This window comes from Crocuta crocuta, unplaced genomic scaffold, assembly GCF_008692635.1.
Source record: "Crocuta crocuta isolate KB4526 unplaced genomic scaffold, BGI_CrCroc_1.0 scaffold561, whole genome shotgun sequence".
Classification (NCBI taxonomy): domain Eukaryota; kingdom Metazoa; phylum Chordata; class Mammalia; order Carnivora; family Hyaenidae; genus Crocuta; species Crocuta crocuta.
Genome location: NW_027530529.1, coordinates 4737890 through 4764829, shown reverse-complemented (window position 1 = coordinate 4764829; position 26940 = coordinate 4737890).

Here is a 26940-nt window from a genome sequence, read left to right as displayed (position 1 = left end):
TTTTAATGTACTACTTAGTACTAAGTAAAAGCGGCAGGAGTAGGGCTGGGAACAAATACAACTTCTTACTCTCACCTGAAACTGCTAATTTGGCTCACCTGGTAGAAGTATGGGCATGTCCTGGAGAGTAACCTGTTAGTTACATATATTTAGTGGTAATCGAGTATCTATTAAAATGTTTTGCAGAGAAAATGATTATTTTGATGAATTTGTTAAAAGGAGTTTAATTTTGAGAACCTCTTTTGAAGTAATACTTGACATAGTGCTGCAAGTCTTTTGAAGTAATACTTGACATAGTGCTGCAAGTCTAGGCTCTGTCATTTTCTATAATCTCTACTTTCTTTCCTGACTCATTGTATTATATTAAATGGTGCCCCTGTCCTTTCAGAAACATGATCAGAAACATAGAAACTGCACGTGACTTTTGTATTTTCTCATTTTTGATAAAGCCATGTTTATCAGTAGACTCGATAGCCTCTACTTGCCTTACTCTGCTAGTTTCTGACCAGTATTCTTCCTGCAAAATAACATGCACAGGCAAACACACACACACACACACACACACACACAGAAACATGCACATAATGCATGGCTCATGGGTTATTGCTATTCATTATTTTTGTTAAAAGACAGAATAACTCACAAGTCAGAACTAAATTAGAGGGTAAGCTAAATTGCTCCAAACGTCTTGGAATACATGGCCATTTAAGAAAATTCACATGCACACACACTTTTAGTGCCTCCTACATGTAGGTTAGCATATTATATTTGGCCTTCACTTGGGATCTTGGGAATAAAGTGCTTATGCTGTAGATTCTATCCCCATTACCATCTGTACTGCCAATACTATGAACTGAATAGTCATCAAGAAAGGATCTCAGACTTTCAAATGGCAAAGCTGCTTTTTAAAAAATTTTTTTTTACATTTACTTATTTTTGAGAGACAGAGACAGAGCACAAGTGAGGGAGGGGCAGAGAGAGAATGAGACACAGAATCAAAAGCAGGCTCCAGGCTCTTCGCTGTAAGCACAGAGCCCGAGCAGGACTGGAACTCAAACTGAGAGCATGACCTGAGCTGAAGTCAGATGCTTAACTGACTGAGCCATCCAGGTGCCCCAAAACTTAAAACCCTTAGACTGACACCTCAACCCTAGCATGCTGCCTCTCTCAGCACATCCTCTCATTTATTCTTCCACACCCACAGCTGAGGAAAAAAATGGCCCCTGCTATTTACACTTGCCCTTTGAAGAAACATCTAACCCCTTCCCTCAAGCTCACTTGAAACAGGGCACCATTCCAGCATTTGGGTTATTCTCTACATTTGTCCCTGAGTGGGATGAACAGATGTACACCCTTCACCACAAAGAAATACTCAGAACAACCTCAGGCTCGAATGTGACAGGAGGATGTTACCTTTCATGAAACAGTTATATCTGAATTAGGGTTATATGTTGGAATATGTAGCAGGGAAAGAGATAGCTAGAGGAAAGTTGTCAATAGTGGGAAATGCTTGGAGGAAGAACACAGAAAAGGTATTAGTAGCAGCTGGTAATAGGAAAAAATAATTACATTATAATTCATGTCCAGGGGTTTAAAGTTACAATACTTTTAACATCCTTTGCATCTCTCCCCCATTACAATGCTAGTAAACATGTACGGAGGTGGGGGAGGGGGGGAATTAACAACACTGGAGGCTATTAACTCTTTATCAGACAAATGGTTTACAAACTTTTTTCCCCATTCTAAAGATTGTCTTTTTATTTTGTTGATTGAACTACATCTCAATAGCAATATATATATATATATATATATGTTTGAAAATGGGCAAAGGAAGGAGATTGAGAGTATACTTACCATGATGTGCACTGAGTAATGGACAGAATTACTGAATCACTATATCATACACCTGAGCTAATATAACACTGTATGGTAACTATACTGCAATTAAAATATGGATATTTTTTAAATGATCAAAGAACCTGAATAGATAATTCTTAAAGAACATCTACATATACAATATATGAATGACCATCAATTATAAGATAAATTTTTTTCAATATCACTAATCCTCAAGGCTATGCAAATCAAAATAACCACAAAATATAATTTCAAACCTGTTATGATAGCTCTTATCAAAAAAATAAAACAAATAAACCAAAAAAAGATAAACATATTGGAGAGAATGTGGAGAAATTTATGCCCTTGTACACTGTTGGTAGAAATGCAAAATAATGCAGCTACTATGGATAATATCATGGAATTTCCTCAAAATAATTAAAAACAGAATTACCTTATCATCCAACAATCCCACTTCTGGGTACATATCCAAAATAATTAAAATCAGATTCTCGAAGAAAGATTTGCACTCTCATTTCATTGCAGTGTTATTCACAAGTGGCGAGGTATGGAAACAATCCAAGTGTTCATCAACAGATGACTGAATAAAGTTATGTGGTATATACATGCGTTTGTATATTATTCAGACTTAAAAAAAAAAAAGAAAATCCTGTCATTTATGACAACATGGATGAGCTTGAGGGACCTTATGTGAAATGAAAAACACCTGTCATAGAAGAGCAAATACTGACTGAATACCCCTAAATGAGCTATCTAGGATCAAATTCATAGAATCAGAGCAGAATGGTGGTTGGCAAAGGTGGTGGTGGTGGGGAAAAAATGTCGTTCAATAGGTATAAAGTTCATGTTATGCTAAATGAACAAGGTCAAGAGATATACTAAATAACATAGTCCCTTTGACAATATAGTATTGTGTACTTCAAAATTTAAGAGTGCAAACATCATGATGTGTTCTTACCACCAATCAAGAAATGTAGCATATAGAAATGATAATTTTAGCACTTTCTAGTGAATTTTGAAAGAAAAATATAGTTTCTCAAAAATTCTATGTAACTAAAATTCTTTCATATGTGACAACAGATAGTTTCAAATATGTAGTTTCAAAAAATATGTTACCAATATACATTTCTGAAAGGAAAGCATATTGAATATGTATTTAAGCATAACAAAATATAAATCAAAATTAATTTAAAAAACATGGCTATATCTAATTACATGAATGTCAAATTATGAATATGTTAACTATAAAGCACTAAACAAAAAGTACTGTAAGTGATTACCATAAAATTGAGTATAAATGCATTACATAAAGTAAAACATTGATGTTAATAAGAAAGAATATTCCACGAAAAAAAGAATTAATTTTGCAAGGGCACGTTGTTTGGATTTGGATCAAGAAAATTTTAAAAACAGGATTGTTGGTTTTATTTTTATTTTAGAAAGTCCAATATTTTGAAAAGTATAACAAATGACCAGTATAATTAAAAAAGGATAATTACCTTTCATGTCACTATAGGAGATGTAAAGCACCATGTAGATTCTACATGGCAAATGACAAGAAGTAAAGGCAACAAAAAAGAAATATAAAAAACAAAACTGAGAACATAAAACAAAATGACAGAATTAAGGCAACACATAACAATAATAACAGTATAGGAAATTGCTTTAAACTATTCTGCTATTAGGAAGGAAATATTCTTAGGAAGAATGACAAAACTAAATCAAATTTTAAAACATCTAATGAAAATGACATAGAAAGACGTCAAGTAAAAAATGGGTAAAAGTTTACCATGCATGAACAAACAGAAAGGAATTGAGCATGGAAAAGCAAATAGCAAACTAAGAAGGATTTAAGGCAAAGAGCATTAGCTAAAATGAATAAGATTCTTTTATATTGAACATTAGCACTCAATGGCGCAAACCAAATGGTTTTAAATCCTTGTGCATTAAGTGATATAATGTCAAAATATATAAAGTAAAAGTTAAAAAATAATAGGAAATTACACAGATAAAATATATAAAACCATATAATATTGTATAAGTAAGTTAATATTGGAATTAATCTATATCAGTCTAAGCTTTTACACGCTATTGTAAATACCTATGTGAAATTTGAGGGGAAAATTATCCCTCGTTGGCTAAAAAGACCCAGAAATTTTAAAATGTGAAAATTTTTTTGAACTCATTCTTTGACTATAGAAAATAAGAATTATTAGCAATGTTTATACCAAAATACCCCAACATTAAAACATAAAAACAAAATGGAAAAGTAAAGAGGATAGTGTAAAAATTATAGCAGATTATCCTGAGAATTTAATAAGTAAAGGTTTTTTATTTTTATGGTAAATAATTTAAAGAAATAAATTAAGTATAAGGCTCCAAATGATTTTTTTTAAAAAAGCAGGTCCTAGGGAAAGTACAAAGAATTAGGTAATTCACATAAAGGCAAAATTTTAAAAAATGTCAAAAGGAAAATGGTATTAAATGTTAGAAAAATCTGATAATTGATTTAAAAAATAATAAATGAACTGAAACAGGAGAAACGAAAACAGAAAAATGCAGTGCCTTTGTTCCCTTTTATTCCAACATCAAATTATTTGCCCTTATGTGCAGAGGCAGCTCCTGGTAACTACAGGCAATGCATACTGTATATGTATATAAAATGATGGGGCATCTGGGTGGCTCAGTCAGTTAAGCTTCTGATTCCAGCTCAGGTCATGACCTCACAGTTCATGGGTTTGAGCCCAGCGTCTGGCTCTGTTTTAACAGCTCAGAGCCTGGAGCCTCCTTCAGATTCTGTGTCTCCCTCTCTCTTTCTTCCCCTTCCCCACTCGTGCTGTCTCTCTGTCTCTCAAAAATGAATAAATGTTAAAAATAATTTTAAAAATAAGGCTTTTTGGGCCCTTTGTAAAAAGAAATCATTCATGGTTTTTAATACTGAGGGCCAAGCAAGTGATAGAAAATTATTATCATAGCAGCAAATCATGAAATGAAATCAAAATTATACTTAAAAAAATCAGTGAACTAAAGGATTAAAATCCATCATCAGACTTGCATGACTTTGCTAAGCATAGTGATTTTCCAATGAAATAAAAGTGTCGAATTGAGCACATTAAATCTCTCTGGCCTTGAGAGAAAGAACACAAATAACCCTGAGAGTAGAGATCAGAGGAACTGCATCAGGACCATGACAACTTTGCTCCTCCTGTACCATAACTATATGACCCCAGACACCAAGCCAGCTGCCACTTACTGAAAGGTTCCAGTCTTCTGACATTCCCATGACCCGACCACACCAACAAGGAGACAATAAGGAAAAACTGGACCCATTGTAAGGTGTTCACCACATAGAGGGAGGAAGAGTAAATCAATTAGAATATATGTTCAGTGTAACAGACTTGCTGAGGTATAGTTTTAAAAGTTACATTTAAGAAAAAGATAAACACAGTTTATTAATTATTAATTAAAGTTATTACTAAAATAAATCACCTCCTCTCCATATGTGCACACATACATACACATGCAAACAAACTTACTGAAATAAAAAAACAAACCCAGAAACATGACCCAGTTAGAAATGCATTCAACTGATGTTAACAGAACTTTTGGGCAGTGACTGCATAACAAGGAAAGGTAATTTTCTTGATATGAGAAGTCATGAATTGAGTAGACAATGGGTGATGAACTGATTGGAAGATGCCATCAATGTCAAGATTTTTTTCCTTTGTCTGATCCATGGTCTTTAGTTAATAATGTTTGTCATCAAGGTCTTAACATGATTCCTACAACAGTAAACATTCTGCCCATTGTCAGCTAGAACAAAATAGAAAGGGTAAAAACTAAAAGAGCAAGGCAAATAAGATTGTCCTTTTTTTTTTCCTTCTTTCTTTTTTTTNTTTTTTTTTTTTTTTTTTTTTTTTTTTTTTAAGTTTCTGGAAAACAGACAGCAATCTCTGTTTTTACTTTACTTGCCCAACCTGAGCCCCATGGCTACCATTAAATGCAAGAGTCTGGTAAGTGAATATTTTAGTTGGTTGCATTGTGAAACTCTACAGAATATTAATTCTGTCAGTAAGAAATAAGAGAACATATGTTGAACAGGCAGTTAGAAGCTTCTGTAGCACTAATTAGGAAGTTCAGTAGATAAATGGAAGGAGAGAATGATAACTATAAAAATCTAAAGAAACCCATCAAACCAGAAAGGAAAAGAACAAGACAAGAAGAAAGGAGTAGAGAACTACAGAAACAACAGTAAAGCATGTAATAAGTCTAGAGGGGCGCCTAGGCAGCTCAGTCAGTTAAGCGTCTGACTCTTGATTTGTTCAGATCATGATCTCACGGTTTGTGGGTTCAAGTCCCATGTCAGTCTCAGCACTTACATCACAGAGTCTGCTTGGGATTCTATCTCTCTCTGCCCCTCCCCCACTCTCTCTCTCAAAATAAATAAAATTTAGAAAATGTCACTAAGTATATCTCTATCAATAGTCACTTTTAAAGTAAATGGACTAAATGATCCAAGCAAAAGACATAGAGTGACTGAATGGATAAAAAGGCAAAACCCATCTGTATGCTTCCTACAAGAGACTCACTTCAGACCTAAAGACACGTGTAGATTGACAGTGAAAGGATGGAAAAAAATTATAATGCAAATAGAAGCAAAAAGAACGCTGAAGTAGTAATTTTTGAATTAGATAAAATAGGCTTACAAGAGACAAAGAAGGACACTATATAATTGTAAAGAGAACAATCCAACAAGAGTATATAACAATTGTAAATATTTTTGCACCCAAATACATCAAGCAACTATTAGCAGACATAAAGGAAGAAATGGACAGTTATACAATAATTGTAGGGGACTTTAACACCACACTTATATCAATGGATAGACCATCCAGACAGAAAACCAATAAGAGTGGCTTTAAATGACACATTGGGCCATATGGATTTAATAGGTATATTCAGAACATTATCATCCTAAAAGAGTAAGTGCACATTCTTTTAAAGTGCATGTGGAACATTTTCCAGAAAAGATCACATGGTAGTCCACAAAGCAAATCCCAATATATTTAAAAGGATTGAAGTCAGGGACTCCTGGCTGGCTCAGTCAGTTAAGCATCTGAAATCAACTCAGGTCATGATCTCACAGTTGGTGAGTTTGAGTCCCTCTTCTGGCTCTGTGCTGACAACTCAGAGCCTAGAGTCTGCTTTGGATTCAGTGTCTCCCTCTCTCTCTGTCTCTAACCCACTCACACTCTGTCTATCAAAACTGAATAAATGTTAACAGATTAAAGTCATATCATGTATCTCTTACAACCACAAAGGTATGAAACTAGAAATGAATCACAAGAAAAAATCAAGAAAGAACACAAATAAGTGGAGACTAAATAACATGCTACCAAGCAGTGAATAGGTCCACCAAGAAGTCAAAGAAAAAAAAAATAGAGAAAAATGAAAATACAGTGGCCCCAAATCTTTGGAATTCAGCATAAGATGTTTTAATAGGGTAGATTATAGCAATAGAGGACTACCTTAAGAAGCGAGAAAGGGGCGCCTCAGTGGCTTAGTCGGTTAAGCGTCTGACTTTCGCTTAGGTCATGATCTCGCGGTTTGTGAGTTCGGGCCCCGCGTCGGGCTCTGTGCTCTGACTGCCAGCTCAGAGCCTGGAGCCTGTTTCAGTCTGTGACTCCCTCTCTCTCTGACCCTCCCCTGCTCACGCTGTCTCTCTCTCTCTCTCTCCTAGAAATAAATAAAAACCTTAAAAAAAATAAAAAAAAAAAAGCAAGAAAAATCTCAGATAAACAACCTAATCTTACACCTAAAGATTCTGGAAAAATAATAATAAACAAAGCCTAAAGCCAGTAGAAGAAAGGAAATAATAGATTTTAGACCAGAAATAAAAACAAACCAACAAACAAAACAACAAGTGAGGCCAGGAGAATCAGGTGTAAGGCATATTTCAGTGCATGGAGAAAATATACAAAGGAATAGAAATCATGTGGCCAAACAGAGAAGATTTTGATAATATATTAAGATTATAATAGTGCATGAAAGAAAAGCAAAAAAATGAATTTATAAAAAAAGAGCTATTTCCATAATTTAAAGTAATGTCTAATTTTGCACATTGAAAACATTGGCTTAATTCTAAGCAGATTAGAGAGGGATAATTATATACATTTAGCATATCCGTGAAATATTCCTGAACTTACACCAAGGTAACAAGTTATCTACAAATAGGAGAAAAACATATTCCTATTGGTCCAAAAAATAAATAAAAAACACATTATAAAAAGGGAAGAAAAACAATATAATTACTTTAAAATTATATAAATATTAATAATTCTTGAGTCAAGAAAATATATTATGAAAAGAAAGCAAACTAAAAAGGGAATGCTTAATACAAAAACCTTCATATAATGTATGCTATATAAGCATAGTATATATGCTTACTAACCAAGAACTACAGAGAATTATTTTGATATTTAGAAAAAGTGGGAGAATTGTTATTACTTTCTCATTGAGTTGGTAAATGTAGATAAATGAAGAGAAGGGAAAAAACAAACCAAGTGCAAAAAAGAGCACAAAACTACATGTATATGATCACATTTTTCATTCATTTTGTCAAATTGTGTATACCTGTAAGCAGATATTTAGAGAAATAAATGATTTTGATTTATTTTATAATTATTATAATGTGATTAAAAGGGGATACATTAAATATAAAAAAAACATAGTGATGCAAAACAAGAAAAAAATTTTTAAGCTTATTTTGAGAGAGAGAGAGAGAGAATCAGGGAGGGACAGAGAGAAGGAGGAAGAGAGAATCCCAAGCAGGCTCCAAACTGTTAGCATGGAGACTGATGTGGGGCTCAAACTCATGAATGATGAGATCATGACCTGAGCCAAAATCAAGAGTCAGACACTGAACTGACTGAGTCACCAAAGTGCTCCAATAAAGATATTTTAAACGAATACTATGTCTGATTGCATATAATTAACTCTTAAATCCGAAATAGAGTGAATTATGTCCTAGGAAAAAATATATGCTATCTTTGAAGAAATAGTAAACTTGAATATAATAATGCTAACTTGATACTGTTAAATTTATGTAGTAATATAGATATGTGTAGCTTATGTTATATACATATGAAATAGTCACTATATCTCCAGGCATTAATCTTTGGGTCCTCTGATAATAAAATACTGTATAAAATGTTGAACAACATGGAGAACTAACAATAACCATCCAAATTGTTATATGAAATTATAAGTATCTTAAAAATACAGGAAACACCGAAAAATTCTCAAACAAGTATTGAATATAGTTCATCTCTAGGTTGAACGATTAATAGGTAAAAAGAAGAGCTTATCCCAACAAAACGAATGATAAATATGAGGCTATCTATTAACATAATAGTTCATATTAATACATCAAAAATAAACTATTGGATGACACTACCATTATTACTCCTTTAATCCCGAGTAGCAGAAATTCTTTTAGAGAAAAGGCTACTACATTAAAAGGTATTGAAAACTGGAAGATGATTCCTCTGGTGCATAGAAGAACATTGATGTTAAATCAAGTCTTCTAAGAAAGCGAGAGACCACCTTTGATCATAGAACAGAATTTTATTTGTGTAGTCTCTAGGACCAATTAGGGAGAGAGATAAAAAGAAATAAATTGGAAAGGGATGTAAGGAAAGGACAAAAAATAAAGTAAGAAATGGTAGTAAAGCTCTTTTTCCTCCCTGTAAACTTACCATTCTTTAATTGTAAGGTGTGAGTAAAATTTATTATGGAAATAAGCAAAGGTGGTGAGGTTTGCATTTGGGTTATCACAAATCTAAATTAAGACATTGTGGGGGGAAAGCTGAAGCAAAGAAGGAGCTAGAAGCATAGAGAAGCAAACCTTGACAGCACAGATTTAGATCAGTGGCCAAGTTTAACCCTGGTATCCAGGTTTCATGTAAAACACTATTTTATAATTTCTACACTTGTAACAAAAGGCACTAAATTGAATTCAGTAAAAAGTTTCGATATCCTATTAGGGTTCTTCAGAGAAATAGAACCATGCTTCCTCTGGAGTGAAGATTCTGTTCCCCTTGGCAAAGAAAACTCATCAAAAATAAGGGGATCAGTGATCCTAGATACATTAGGGTCTTTCCACATGTCCTCCTCATTCCAACTTTCAGGATCCTATTGCTTCCCAAGGAATGATACTCACAGGATGAGATCCTCAGTTCGACTTTTAACATTCTCAGCAAGCTCTTAGGCTAGAGGACATAGAGTCTCCTTCAAGACACATATAGAAGCTTACAGATTATGTATGCAGTGCTTGAGTTAGGAATTCAAATCCCTGAGCTCATCCTTTCTTTGTCCCATTTGGTCTAGCAACTTTGGAAACAACTCACCAATATCATATTCAGCATTTCAACAAAATGTCCAAAAGTATCACATACAGTCACTGGGTTCCTTGCTTCTTATAAGAAGTTGATTAGGGGTCCAATGGTGATATTTACGTGTTTTTATAGCTAGATTGCTCCATGGACTCTTTACTACTACGAAAAGAATCATTAATGTCTTTAAATATAATCAGATTTGAGAGTCAGTTCCAGAAATCTCAGAACCAATTCAGAAAACTTATCTTAAAATTATGTTTCAATAAAGCAGCTCTTGGTTCTAAATCTGTTTTAGTCAGGGTTCTGAACAACAAACAAACAAGCAAGCAAGCAAACAAAACAAAACAAAAGCCAGAACCAATAGACTCTTAATAGTTCATAGTAAATGTTACCCTTTATTATTAAGGTCACAGCTGAGTTATTTAATTTCACGTTCCTCCACTCTAATCACTCCTCCTCCTTAAAAAACAAACAAACAAACAAAAAAAACATGTTGAATAGTACTGAACAGAGAAATTTACTTAGAGAAAAACGTAATCACTCCTTTTTGATTAGGAATGGTCATTTCACAACCTTTTCACATTGCATTTACCCCACCTTTTACGAGAGATATAGAAAACTAAGGGAAAATTTTAAAAATGTCTTATTTTGTTATTTTCTTCAACTTTTATTTGGTAAATTTTTCAAACCTAGAAAAATTTAGAGAGTAAAATTAATTTTTTCACTTTACTTAGATTTACCAATTAATATAATTCCACACTTGCCACATGTTTTCTCTTCCTTCTCCCTCAAACTTTTCCTATTCCTTCCTCCCTTTCTCCCCCTCTCCCACCCACCCACTCCCTCTCAGTCCCTCAATGTCTCTTCCTCCCTCTCTCTTTATCTTTCTCTCACCTTCTCCTCTGAATCATTGGAAATTTCTAAGTTCATAGTACTTCGTCACTAAATACTTCACAAATACTTAATTATATGACATCTAACAATAAAGACATTTTTCTACATGGATAAAACAACAAAACTCTTCAGACAATCAAGAATTTTATATGAGTACTGGGTGTTATATGTATGTAATGTCACTAAATTCTACTCCTGAAATCATTCTTACACTATACGTTAACTAACTTGGATTTAAATAAAATTAAAAAAAAAAAAAACTACACACACGCACACAAAATAAAATGAAAAAAATAAAATAATGGATAATACTTAGAGGAGATTTAATCAATAAATTACACTTTCCATAAAAAATAATTCCATATTTTCGAAATGCAATCCATTTTCAGAACTTTTTACCAGTTTTCCCAAAGATATCTTTTCTTCTTCTTCTTTTTTTTTTTTTAAGTTTATTTAGTTTTGAAAGACAGACAGTGTGAGTGGGGGAGGGGAAGAGNCGCGGGGCTCGAACCCACAAACCGTGAGATCATGACCTGAGCCGAACTCGGTTGCTGAACCGAATGAGCCACCCAAGCGCCCCTTAAATATTTTTGTAACGTTTATTTATTTTTGAGAGAGAGAGAGAGGCAAAGTTCAAATAGGGGAGGGGCGGAGGGAGAGGGAGGCAGAATTGGAAGCAGGCTCCAGGCTCTGAGCTGCCAGCATAGAGCCTGAGGCAGGGCTCAAACTCAGAAACTGTGAGATCACGACCTGAGCCAAAGTCGATGCTTAAACTGACTGGGCCACCCAGGCACCCCTAATAAACTTAACTTTTTAAAAGGTCATATTAATTATACGTGAGTATGTCCCACATTTTGGATTTGTCTGTTTATTTCTGAATAGATTTCAGGAACTCTTCAATAGGTGATTGTATTCATATTACCTTATGCCAGGAGACATTATTGAGCAATATTGCAACTATAGTGTGAGACAAACTCTGTAATATGGAATAGCATTTTTCTTTCTAAACACCACATTTTCTTTTCTTTTTTTTTTTAATATTTTTATTTATTTCTAGAAAAGAGAGAGAGAGAGACAGCATGAACAGGGGAGGGTCAGAGAGAGAGGGAGATACAGACTCCGAAAGAGGCTCCAGGCTCTGAGCTGGCAGTCAGCACAGAGCCCGACGCGGGGCTCGAACCCACGAACCGCGAGATCATGACCTAAGCGAAAGTCGGACGCTTAACCGACTAAGCCACCCAGGCGCCCCTAAACACCACATTTTCTAGTGTCACATTTTATATCATATTATTCCAGTATTTTTCTATAAAGCTTTATCTCATATTTCATTTTTACACCTAAGAAAGCATGTCATTGAAAGCAGGGATCTATAGCATTCTCTTACTCTGATCCGGAAATAACCTTTGCTCTCCTAATCATGTTTTAACTAAAATCTAACTGTGTTTAAATGTCACTTTGAACAAAGAGACCAATTTCATGCACTTTTAAAAATAATAAACAGTTTATCTTGCAATCTTTTTTTTCTTTTTTAATCAGGATGACCAAATGTTATGAAATTTCCTCTAAAATATCCAATCACATCTACAATATCCATGACTCTAAGAATACTTTTTTTTTTTCTGTCTCTGCCTTGACTTGAATTCTTTGTTTCGCAAACTAAAGAATTCTGATCAGCTTCTGATGGAATCTCTCTTTTCTAAGTCTCTTTACAAATTATATGAATATAAATCCTGGGTATACTGGGTATTCTAAAACCTAAAATCCATATGTTTTAGTATCATTTATTCTGCTTCATATAATGGGTGTTTCCTAAAGGTATTTTTTTTAGAAAAAAAATTCTTTAAGAAAAATTTTACAATTTTTTTTGTACAAAAGCAATAGAAAACCATTAAGTAAATTGTTTCTAACTGGATTTACATTATAAAAAGGTGTACTTTTATGATTGGGTGTGTATATATGGATGCATCTTTAATTTCTTTCTTTTAATGTGGACCTCATTTCAAAAGTTATAACAGTAACCCAGGAAGAGGTGTTACGGTTCTCAATCATGGCAAAAGTTGGAGTTGTAGAAAAGTCATAGTTAAAATAGATGTTAAGGAGGCAGACTTGACTTTTGTTGGTCACTAACAAGATATTTGGAAAGTCGGATATAGAAAGGAATCTAGGGTGACTCTCAGAATTCTATCTTGAAATATATATAAATATATATACATATACATATATAGCCTTTACATAAGACTGGGAATTACTTAGAATTTCATATATTCTGGGAAGGACAGTGAGCTACATTTTTAGAACTGAGAGTTTGTGGTGTTAAGATGACATTCAATTAGACATTCCTAATATGTTATTTAATATGTAAGTCTGGACCTAAGGAGAGAAGTCTGGTCTAAAGATATAAATTTTAAAGACATGTAAGTGTATCACATTGCTCAAGGCAAACATAAAGTGAGAAAGCAAAAAGAAATGCTGGGAACATACTAACATTTATAAGAATGTCAAGGAAACATGAGTGTCATGAAAATGTTTTCCTTCGGTTCTTCTGTTGATTTGGTACAAATTCATATAACTCATGTGTTTGGTTGCACCAACTCANNCTTGTCTAGGCCAGTCCTTCTTGGTCAAGCCTTCCCATATATATATATATATACATACATATATATATACATATGTATATGTGTATATATATATATGTTTATATATTAGGTTTATTTATTTATCTTAAGGGAGAGTGAGTAGGGGTGGGGGTGGGAGGCAGGCAGAGAAACACAAAGAGAGAGAGAATCCCAAGCAAGGCTCAAACTCATGAACCGTGAGATCATGACCTGAGCTGAAATCAAGTGTCAGTCACTTAACCGACTGAGCCATCTGGCTGCCCAGAGACTTCCCATATTCTTGCAGGAGGATTTAACTTATTAGTTTTCTAACAATGCTTATTTCTAATTAGATAATCCATGTATAAAGAAATATATCTCAGAGATATAAGTATCAAAGAAATATTATCAAAGAAATACTCAAAGAAATACTATCTCAGAGTGCCTGAGATAGGTAGTGCTGAGATACAGAGGACAGAGGAAGGAGAAAGCTATCTATCAAAGACAAAATTTATTTATTCCCTGGGAAAGAGAAAAAAAGGGGAATGAGTTCACAGTATGGATTAGAGACAGAGTGATGCAATGAGGATCCTAAACTAAATCACCTTCTTTTGTATTTCATTGACAGAATTCAGTTGTACATCCATACCTAACTGTAAGAGACATGCAGTCTAACATTGAATTCAGGGACAAAAGTGTTGTTTTTGCAGTTATCTCATCATTGCAAGACTCAATAAGACTAGAAAATGGAGAAACAACAAGATATTGTGTGCTATACAAATGAGATAAAAATCATATGTTTAGAAAGATCTTGAAATTTTATTTAAAGGAATAAATAAGGCATGGTTTGACAGCAATAGCATTTATATATAGGTAGATGTGGTATAAGGCATAAGACTGCCAGAGACTAGAAAAGCAGAGAGTTAGTGTGAATTTTTATTGACTTGATAACATTTTGGAAAGGCAGGTGTCTTCAGTTAGGCCTCAATCATTGTTGGGATTTCAACGTGTAGAATAGACAAGGGTCCATACACATTAACTTCTCCTTGTGTACCCTCCTTCTATTCCCAGAGCTTTTGTCCTCTAGGTAGCTAATCCCATCTGTTTATATAAGTATTGTCTATGGACACCAAGTTAATTGGATTGCTTTCTTTTCCCTTTATCTTCTTGAAGTTGGGTGAGAGGAGCTGTCTGAGCATCATAAATCTCCATCAGTTCTGGTGCTGTGCTGGCTGTTTAGCTCCAAGTAGGCAGCTTATGAGTTGTGATGATTTATAGTTTTAATCTTTTCTATAAATGAGTATGGAGGCTATGCAACAGGCCCCTATTTACAAAGAAAACAGATAAATAAGTAAATAGATAAATAGATGGATAGATGGATAGACAAATAATAATAGTAACCTTGAGATTAAGATATAATATTACAAAATCAACTAAGATTGAATAAATATATTTTAACACTTTCTTCTGGAGTGGTTACCAAACCTATTTTTTTCTATCTACAGATGTTTATGGGTGAATATTGGAAATATGTGAAACTATTTTATTGTATCCACAGTAGTAATGCATTAGAATATACTCATTATATTACTGTCCATGACATTAATTCCTAATTTATTTGACACGCTTGGAATAAAAGCTTCTGTCTCAGCACATTTTCTAAAAAGTACAACATGACTATAGAATGTTAGAAATGAAAACACATTATTTTTTATTGAATTCATTTAGCTTATAATATTGTATAACTTTAAGGTGAACAGATGTGAATTTGATGCATTTATATATTGTAATATGATTGCCATTGTAACAAAAATAGTACCTTTATCACATTGCAGAATTATCTTTTTTGTTTTTAGTGGTTGGAACGATTAAGTCATAGATATGTTGTTTAGGGGTACAAACTTTAAACAAGTAGGAAATAATCCATAGAGACTTAATACACAGTTTAATGAATATAGACAATAATGTACTGTAGTCATCAAACTTGCCAGGAAGACACTGTCAAGCAAGTCTCATCCACACCCAAGATTATTAAAGTATTTTTGGCCAAAATTATAGTAATAGTTTCTGGCAGAAATGGGAGTATAACTCAAGATTCAATTTTTCACTCTTTCACTAATATAACCTACTATGTTAACACATACTGTGTTAAGATTCAGTGTTAACTGAAAAGAAAAAAAAAACAACAACAACAACTCTACAATTAGACAAAACCTGGGTATCAGAACTTCCAAAGTTAGCCAATTGAGTTGAAATTATCTTTTGTACTCCTTAACTAAGACAAATTCTTTGTTAAAATTTATGTAAATAAAAAGATTTTTATAATCTAATTGCTTGGTGTTGTAGAAAAGTGAGAAGTTTGTTGTTGAGTTAACAATAGAGTTTTCTAGGATTAAAAAATTCATAAAGTTAAAAAAAATTCAATGTCAAAATAATTAACCAATTTAAAGATAAATCTTTGTTCTACATGAATCCTGTCTTTAAAAACAAAGTGTCCAAAATATATCTTAGAGTGTTCTGGACCATGCGTATTCATTAGTTTATTGTGATAGTCTCATCACTGAAGTAATTGGAGATATTAGCTTTAAACCCTGTGGTGCTTTACAAGTTTTGCAACTGTATTTTCTTTCTTTCTGTGAGATTGTTATCTTTATTTTCTGTTGCTACTAGAATAATTACTCCAATTCAAAACTCTTATAACAGAACACTCATTTAATCCATTATATATACAGAAAGTGTTATAATCCAGTTTGTTATGTCAACCTTAAGAATAAAACAGTTATTTTACTAGCAAAGTGACTTGTTGAGAAATAGCAGAAAATTGCAATTTTGGACAAGCAAGATATGGCAACCCATAGCCAAACTTAGTTAGTTTTAGGAAGAAATTGGTTAACATATAAAGAAATAGGTTTTCTTTATTCATTTTCATGGTTAAAATAATGTGTAGTAAATGAGCACTGAAAACAGTTTGAGAAGAGTAAAAGTTATGAAATGGACTTCATGGTATACTTTTTTTTTTTATTATTTAGTGTGTTGGTTATTAATTCTGTACTGCATAGATGAAATTCTCAGGTTCCAGACTTTAAGGTCAGTAAATAATGTAGGAAAATTTTGTTATCACTAAAGAACTATCATAATTTCCACCACCACCACCATCATCATATCATCATCATCATCACCATCACAGCCACCACAGATACTCGTCATTAATAAGGCCCCAGTTGAATTTACATCTAGAGTTCAAACCTGACTCTATCTCTTATCTGCATAACCTTGATTAGTGACAATGTAATGCCTTCAATCTTAAAATGGGAATAACAATAGAACTTAAGGAGTTTTTTTTTTAAAGGTTTACATTTTAGAAATTGTTGTGAAAGTATGCATGATGATGCCTAGCACATAATAATAGATAGTGATTGTTGTAGTGGTTGTTATTGTGGTGGCAAAAATAGTGGCAGCGGAGTATTGTAAAGGAATGGGTTGGTGGTAATACTATTGGTGGATCTGTAGAATACCTCATGTTTCCCTAATACCGACTTTGTTGTATAAATGAGGGAAAAGGGACCCTAGATTTAGCAAAATTGATTTTAAGTTGTCTGTTTCTCAACAGCAGAATGGAAATAACAAGGCTGCTCTGAGAACAAAATAAAATCTCTTAGAGTTTTTAGGAGAACTAAATAAACATACATGTAAACACTTGGAACAGTGACTTACTCAAAAAATAGTCAACTATTATTTCCTATAATATTATATGTTTTTGTTTTATCACATCACTGGGTTGCAAAATGATATTGCTAAGACTTAAAAATCTATGCCTGTATCTAAAAATTATCCTTTAACGCAACACTATGTTGCCTCCAGAATCAGCATGTTCTTATTATAGGTAGCAATTAACATACTGATTAATGAAGCTGAATTTATTTCTCCATCATAGAGGTGAGAATGTCATTATAATCTTTTCTAAAAATGAATTCGCTTTATAACCTAAGAAATACTTTACTATCCTTTGTTAAGCATATTTAATGTATAATCTCAGCTTCTTCTCTTCAGAAATGACCTCAGAAGACTTCCCACCATATGTCGCATTTTCTGATGTTTTTCAGCATCCACTGGGTTTTTCTTGTGTCTGCTTCTTCAAACCTTTGAGTGATTTTTAAGGACCCAAGTCTCTGTGTCATCTTCTTTTCTTCTTGTAATAGTGACTTCTGATATATCCTCCATCTCCTCTTTCTTTCTGATATATTTGTTTTCAAATTCTACCACTGAACTTATTTTGGTATTGTATGGGTTCAATAACAGATTTTTAAGTACGATTCTATTTTCTTGAGTTCTCTAATGACCTCACCCAGATATTAGATTACAAAAGCCCATCCACATCGCCATTGAATATGTGCTTGAGTATGTTATTTCTTTGTTTATTATTCCTTCTTAAAGGCTTTTACATCTGGAAATCAGTGCCTTTCATGAAATTCAGGAAATTTAGGGCCTTTCTTTTCTTTTCTTTTTTTTTTTTTTAATGTTTATTTTTGAGAGAGAGAGATAGCAGACAGTGGAGAGCCTGATGTGGGGCTGGAACTCACATATGGTGAGGTCAATATCTGAGCTGAAGTCAGACAGACAACTGACTGAGGCACTCCAGCGCCCCAGGGCCTTTCTGTATCAATTTTTTTTTTCTTCCCTGTTGTTTTTCTTCTTTGCTTCTGGGACTCTCATTATTTTTATGTTTATAAACTTGATTTCCTGCTCTAGGTTTCTAAGACTCTTAGTTGTTTCCTTAGGTTTTTTTTTTTTATCTCTTTGTGTTCCTCAGATTTATTAATTTCTATGGGACTGTCTTTAAGTATCCTGACTCTCTCCTGCCTTCCATGTTCTATTAACACTTTTCCAGTGATTTTTCAGTTGTTGTACCTTCCAGTTCTAGATTTTACATTATTCTCATCAAAGTTTGTGTTTCTGTGCTATTTCCTATCAATTAGTCCATTATGTTTATTTTTTTAAGATTATGAACATATTTAAAATATCTTTTCTAAAATCCTTATTTTTGTGATATCTGGGTTATCTTAAATTTGATTACTAGTGATGGATTATTTTTTATTGAGTATATACATTTTCCTGATTTTCACATAGCTAGTGATTTTGATGGGAAATGATACATTGCAGAAGATTTGGATTCTCTAATAGTTTCTGCAAAGAGTTTTCTATTTGAATGAGCAATTTACATAGCCACAGTCAACTCTGAACTCCATCTTCCCTGAAGAGGGCGGCATCTGAAATACCTATTTTGCAGCTTCCAGTTGGTGATTTCTTGCTAGGTCAATTGTGATCAGGTTTGATTTTGTGTGGTATAGTGACCAGCCATGTAGTTGGGTGAATTTTATATATAAATGTTGGAACTTACCTCTTTCTAGAAGCATCCTTCCCTTTATGTCATTGATTATGTGTCCCTCTACCATCTCTGAAATCTGTTATCTGACATCTCATGCTAGAAAAATGGTGGCTTTCTGCCACCTAAATTTGAGAAATATAAAGTACCCTTGGTCAATAGACTGGAGAATGAAAAATCATGCCTTGTGCTTCAAGGTTGACTCTATTACATGTTCCACCTGATTCTGGTAACATTCAAGTGACAACATTCTCTTTTCTTTTAAAATCATGTTTATGATTTTATAATTGTTATATGCAGGAGGGTTAGCGTATCCAAGTTACTCCACAATTACTGAGATGAAGAACTAAGTTTATCTTCTTTTTAAATTATAAATAATTATAGTAAGTACTGTACTGGCTTTTTTTGTGAGGATAAATAGATAACTTATATAATTCTTTTTATGTATATTTTGACACACTGAGTACCTAAAATATTATACACTTATTATAATACTATTTTTGTTGTTTTTATACCATAGATTTTTAGACTTTTCCTCATGATTGGGCATCTTTGTGTTGGAAAAAATGTTCTTTGTCTTTTATATCTTACTTTTTAGAGAGAAAGAAAGTATGTAAACAACTAACTCCAGGTCAGTTTGATAGTGGCCACAAAGTAATGCCCAGAGTTTGGTGGGAGACCATGTGTGCAATGACCACATTTTTGAGACAGGGAATACTTTGCAATTATTTAAAAATAAGACTTTTCAGGAATAAAAATGATTTTATTGTATCTTCAGTAGGAATAAAATTCAAATCATACTAAGGAAAATACCAAGAGCTATATGGCATAGCAGACTTATAATACACAGAAGGAAACATTAAGTCAGAATTGCAGAGCTTATCAGCAATTTTGGTTTGTCCTCTAACCAACATGAGATATTCTTCCCCTGAAAAATACCAACACTTATAGGATCTAAGGACATTTCTAAATAAATAACATTGCTGTGTCCAATGAAAAACATGCTCCTCATCCCTTGGAAAATCTGAATCTTTTTACAAATGTAATACATGATGAGCATAATTTCTTATAATTAAAAAGATTTGCACATTTGAAGATAAATTTACCTTGAAACATTAAGCTTCAAATATTAAAGGTTTTATTATCATTTTTATAAATTACAAAGACTTTTCAAATCTAAGATGAAATATTGATATTGGAATATTCTGCACTATCATCTTTACATCTTTTCTCCACCAGTAAAACTATAAGATTGAGAAATTATTTTCAATTTGAAGTAACAGATTTTCAGACTCCAACTTAGTAAAGGACAAAATTTAACATAATATGAATTGAGATGTAAAGAAAAGCGTTTTCTTTTCATTTAAATTTTTAAAAAGACTTATAGTGATGCATGGGTGCTTCAGATGTTTATGTGTCCAACTCTTGATTTCCACTCAGGTAATGATCTTATGGTTGGTGAGACTGGCCCCCATGTCAGGCTCTGCGCTGACAGTGTGGAACCTGCTTGGGATTCTCTCTCTCCCTCTCCCTCTGCCCCTACCTTGCTCACTTGTACTCTCTCTCTCAAAAAAAAAAAATAATTAAACTTGAGTGGCATAATAAATATTTTGTGGCATTTTTCATTTTTTGGACAATGAATAGAAATCATTGGATTTAGTAAATAATAACATTATTATTTAGATTAAAAATCAAATAAATAAATATTTTATCAGTAAATCAAAAATAAAGACTTGTAATAACATCATAAAATTAATATGATTGGAAGTGACAACATATTTGTTTTATTTTTACTGGTATTAAGTAGAGTTAGATAATGTTTAGAGACTCTAAATTAACTCTCTGTCAAAAATGTTACCTCTGTCATTTAAGTATATATATTTTTATTATTTTCAGTTTAATTATAAATATCATATTATTCATTGGCTTAATTATTTAGATCTGCAATGAAATAAACATATGCATAAGTTTAGTAAAATACCTTTTTTAGTTTCTATATTGCAGTCAGCATTTGGAAAATTTACTGTTGGATTTTCCATTTTATTTCATGCCTAGAAAGAAACCAGTTGTTTTTGAAAGATGGCTCTTCAGGAAATTTTGCTTCTGACTTCATGATATCTAAAAATCAGGGGTGCCGTGGTGGCTTAGTCCACTGAGCATCCGACATCGGCTCAGGTCATGATCTCATGGTCAGTGAGTTTGAGCCCTGCATCAGGCTCTGTGCTGACAGCCAGCTCAGAGCCTGGAGCCTGTTTCAGGTTCTGTGTCTCCCTCTCTGACCCTTCCCTGCTCATGCTCTCTCTCTCTCTCAGAAATAAACAAAACAATTTTAAAAAATCTAAAAATCAGTCTATAGATATTGGCTGAAAAACATCCATTTTGGTCAGGGAATTGCATAGAAAATCTAAGCAGTGCCATTCAATTCGTTTCATAACAAATTTCAGTTTTGGAATTGTATAGATGTTTGATATGTTATGATTTCCATTTGCAATACTCTGAAACTCCAGTTTGTAAAAGTGTAAAAATTTTGGACTCTAAATTCTCCATGTGTCTTTTAACGTGTGGTAATTCTTTGGCAATGGCTATATTCCTTTTATTTTTTCTGTTATTTTGATGCAAGAGTCTTTTGTTAAATTTTAAACCATGCACTGCATGTTTAATATGGATTAGTATGTGTGGTCTCTGGAGTGTTCAGGCAGACTGATATATGGAATACATGAAAATCCAGGCAAATATTACTGTGGTACTTTTATTGTGTGTATTGGGTAGCAAGAGACTTGTCTTTGATGAGAAGCTGGCAAAAATTTGGTTGTCAGGACAAAACTGTAGTAGGATGATTTTCACATAGGGCAAGTCATTAATTTTCTCACATATTTGTAGAACACACAACATCTTTAAGAAAAATAAGCACTTTTATCCACATTGGACAGGAAAAGGTAGTTAAGAAGTCCTCCAGTACAGTACTACTACTGTACTTTCAAATGTCTTTTCTTTTTAAATAGAGAACAGATTCTTATGAAATTGGTCAGTGATTGCCTAGAATTTCTACTGTATTTAAATGGTGCCTTGATGAAGATACTTACTGAAATAGAAACAGTTATGTAGAAATAACATTCCAAGCAAAGGAGGAAATTTATAATCCCAAAATAGGGATTTATTAAGAAAAAAAGTTTTAGGGCTGCCTGTGTGGCTCAGTTGGTTAAATGACTCCCAATTTTGGCTCAGGTCATGATTTCAGAGTTCGTGAGATTGAACCCTACATTGGACTCTATGCTGACAATGTGGAGCCTGCTTGGGATTCTCTCTCCCTCTCTCTGGTCCTCCCATGCTCACACTCTCTCTCAAAATAAATAAATAAGCTTAAAGATGTTTATAAAATTTTTAAAAAATTAAATTGGAGGATAAAATAGAGCAAAAGACACCTGTCAAAAATTATGAATTGAGGATCTTGAAAATGAAAGTAGAAGAAAAGAAGTTTGGCGGATTTCAAGTAAAATGTATACCGTTCTTTAGAGCATACTCACAAAGAACATGTCTACTTTTCCTGGTTTCATGTGATGTGGTAACAACAGAGATTTCTTACATACAGATTTGAGGAGGTGAACTGCATATGCCTTCCAATTTGGGGAAATAATTCTTGGTGATATGCTTTAAAGATATGAATTTGCAGAATCAGACTATTGGCTGCTAAAAAGCACCATGGACAGCTTCTAATTCGTCCTCAGTTATCTCTATTCACTGTTTTATATAGTCCTCCAAACACCCAACTGAGAAATTTATGTTCTAAATGCGGAGTTTTATCAGGTTGTTCATTACACAGAAACTATCAGGATTTTGATAGGATTGGCATCTTAAGCCAATTTCTTCTCTAAGCACAGGGCCAGAATTTACTTCCTCTTGATTCAACTTATCAGTAGACCATTTACTCAACTATTTCACTGGTATGTCAGTCTCAGTATTTTCCAATCAAAACTCATGATCTCTATTCCACAAACCTACTTTCAGTTCCCAACATTCACTTTCTCTGTACCACATACCATACACCCCCATTAAAGGTTTTGCCATTCAACCCATGAAGTACTATTTACAACTGATCTTCAGTTACAGAAATGTGTTTAAAGAACAAGCATAGCATCAAAGTTGACTCAATCAGAAGCTAGGGGAGGAAAATTCTTCTTGAATCAGTGAAGGGAGATACATCTGAACTTAAGGGCCAGGAGTCATTTTTCTAATCACATTTTTAAAAATCTTACTCAGTAGGAGCTAATAAGGCAGGGATCAAGATAAGATGACAATGTCTGAATCCCCAGTTCTAATCTCTGAAGTATCTTGAGCTACCATTCTTCCCATGCATTTTCCTTTTGTTCTGTGGAAAAGACTTAAGCATATTTGGAAAGCATTATCTTGTTTATTTTTGTTAGCTAATTTGAAGAGGGAGTTCTGTCATGTGGAACTAAATATTCTAATTGATTCTCCCTCTTCTATATTGCCTTATTCTGTGCTACCATCCTTGCCCAGGCTACTAAAGAATCATTTGGCTCCTTTTCATTCACCTTTGTTAAAGTTAATGATATAGTGACTGTAAACTACTCTTTTGACCTCTTAATAACTCTAAATTCTCCCAGCCTTCTTTGTCTCTACTGCTACTACTATACTGAAGCCATTTGTGTGATGGTCTTCTGGATAACTCCAACTATCTCTTTGCCACTTACATTCTGCTGCCAGTTTATTCTCCCCAAGAAAAGAGAAATGAAATGCAAATCTGATCTTAGATTCCCTTTTTTCAAATTTATGCTAAACTCATAATTTTATGTTTTCCATTTTATATCACCCTGGATATCCCAAAGCTCTTCAAATACAAAATGCTTCCAAATTAATTCATTTTTCTCCACTTCTACCTTACTTCTCATTTTCTGACTTTGGTCAATAGCATTCTAACTGCTTAATTTCCTAACTTTGAAACTTCACCTGTTATCAGGCTCTTCCTTTCTTTCACTTTTTTCTAAAAATTACTAAAGTCAAGCAATACTACTCCAGCAATGTCTCCAGAAGCAGCCTGTCTCTTGCTACTTTAGTTCAAGCCTGTATCAGCTTCATCTGGACAATTGCAAAGGCCTCTTCACTGGTCAGTCACACTTTCAACAGTTTCCTTCCACTGAGTTCTTATACAAAACCAGGCAGGTGACATAATATGATAATATGATTTCACAACTCCCTTACTCAGTAATCTTCAATGGTTATTCTCTGCATGCAAGCCAAAATTCCAAACTTTTAGCATGGACTTTTATAATCTGATGCTAGCTTTCCAGTCTGGCAAAAACCTCTGACATTTTCCCATTCATACTTTATAATCCAAGCATACCTATTTATTGTAGTTTCCTGTCCATATTATCTTTACCTAGAAAATTCTCACATGTTTGCCTTTAAGTCCTTACCTAACTTTCCATTCCATGTCTTTTGAGAACTCTCCCTGATGTCCCAGACTTATTTAAGTACATCTTCATCTGAGTTCCTATTGACTTTGTTGATACAAATAGGTGCTACCCACTTTATATATCTTACTTTCACAGGTTTGGTAAGAATCTTGAGGCAGGAACCTTATCTTTTACCAATATGTACATAATTCTCAACCTATGTGGAATATAAACTAAGTCCTCAGTAAATATTCACATATTAGAATAATATTCCTAAGCTTTGATTTTCCATTTTGCTCATCAAGCAAGAATTAAAGAAACAATTCAATGCATAATTTCCAGTCAGTTCCCAGATATAAATATTGCTTTGATTGAAGCAGCTCCTCTATTGTCTCTCTTGAAAACATTAGTAAGGTGTGGGAACTTAAACAGGGTAGTCCAAGGTAGGAAAATGAGGTCTGTCTTCATAAAAGCCGTTGAAAGTCATAGATGATAATAATTATTTTAGCTATTGTTCCTGTCAAATTATGTAACAATTATGTATCTAGAATTATAGAGATTTGTGCAAATGTTTTCACTAAGTCATATAATAAGCCAGATTTTGTAAAAAAACAAATTTTGTTTCTTTTTTAAAAAAAATTGAGTCTCATGGCATGTGGGCATGCTATGAGAATAGTGAATAGTGATATTGGACAGCAACAAAAAGAAAAAGCAACCTAGGAAATGGGAGAAAATATTTACAAATCATATGTCTGATAAGAAGTTAATATCGAAAATATATAAAGGACTCATACAAATGAATAACAAAATAAACAAATAACCCAATTCCAAAATGGGAAGAAGATCTGAATGGATGTATTTCCAGAGAACATATTCAGTTGCCCAATATTAGGCATGAAGAGATGCTCAACATCACTATAATCATTGGGAAATGCAAATTAAAACCAAAATGAGATACCACCTCACACCTTTATAATGGTCTTTATTAAAAAAAAAAACGCAAAATAAAAACAAAAATAAAACTAAGAAAGTAAGTGTTGGCAGGGAGGTAGAGAAAAGGTAACTCTTGACACTGTTGGTGGACATATAAATTAGGGCAGACGCTATGGAAAACAGTATAGAGTCTCCTAAAAAAACAAAAACAAACAAAAAAACCACATACACATAATAAAAATCTAACTGCAATATGATCTAGGAATTCTACTTCTGATTATTTATACAAAGAAAACAAAAGTACTAATTTGAAAAGATATGTGCACCTTCATGTTCATTGCAGCATTATTTTCAAAATCCAAAATACCGAAACAACATAAGTGTCCATTGATGGAAGAATAAAGATGTAGTGTGTACACAATGGAATATCTTCAGCCTTAAATAAAGTGAAGTCTTATCATTTGCTACAACACAGATGGATCTTGAGAGCATTAATTTAAGTGAAACATCAGTCAGAGGAAGAAAAATACCATGTGATATGACTCATGTAGGAAATTAAAACAAACAAATAAACAACAAAAAACCAAGCTCATAGATAATAGAGAACAGACTGGTGGTTGCCAGGGGGATGGGAGCAGGAAGTTAGGAGAAATGGATAAAGGAGGTCAAATGGTAAAAACTACCAATTATGAAATAATTAAGTCATAGAAATATAATGTACACCATAATGACTATAGTTAATAATACGGTGTTATACATTTGAAACTGAGATACCACCTCACACTGGTCAGAGTGGCTAAAATGAACATATCAGGAGACTATAGATGCTGGTGAGGATGTGGAGAAATGGACACCGTCCTACACTGTTGGTGGGAATATAAACTGGTGCAGCACCTCTGGAAAACAGTGTGGAGGTTCCTTAAAAAATTAACAATAGAACTCCCCTGTGATCCAGCAATAGCACTGCTAGGAATTTACCCAAGGGATACAGGAGTGCTGATGCCTAGGGGAACATGTACCCCAATATTCGTAACAGCACTCTCAACAATAGCCAAATCATGGAACCAGCCTAAGTGTCCATCACCTGACAAATGGATCAAGAAGATGTGGTTTATCTATACAATGGAATTCTACATGGCAATGAGAAAGAATGAAATCTGGCCATTTGTAGCAACATGGATAGAACTCGAGGGTGTTATGCTGAATGAAATAAGTCAGTCAGAGAAAGACAGATACCATATGTTTTCACTTATAAGTGGAACAAGATAAACTTAACAGAGGACCATGGGAGAGGAGAAGGGGAAAAANAACAATAGAACTCCCCTGTGATCCAGCAATAGCACTGCTAGGAATTTACCCAAGGGATACAGGAGTGCTGATGCCTAGGGGAACATGTACCCCAATATTCGTAACAGCACTCTCAACAATAGCCAAATCATGGAACCAGCCTAAGTGTCCATCACCTGACA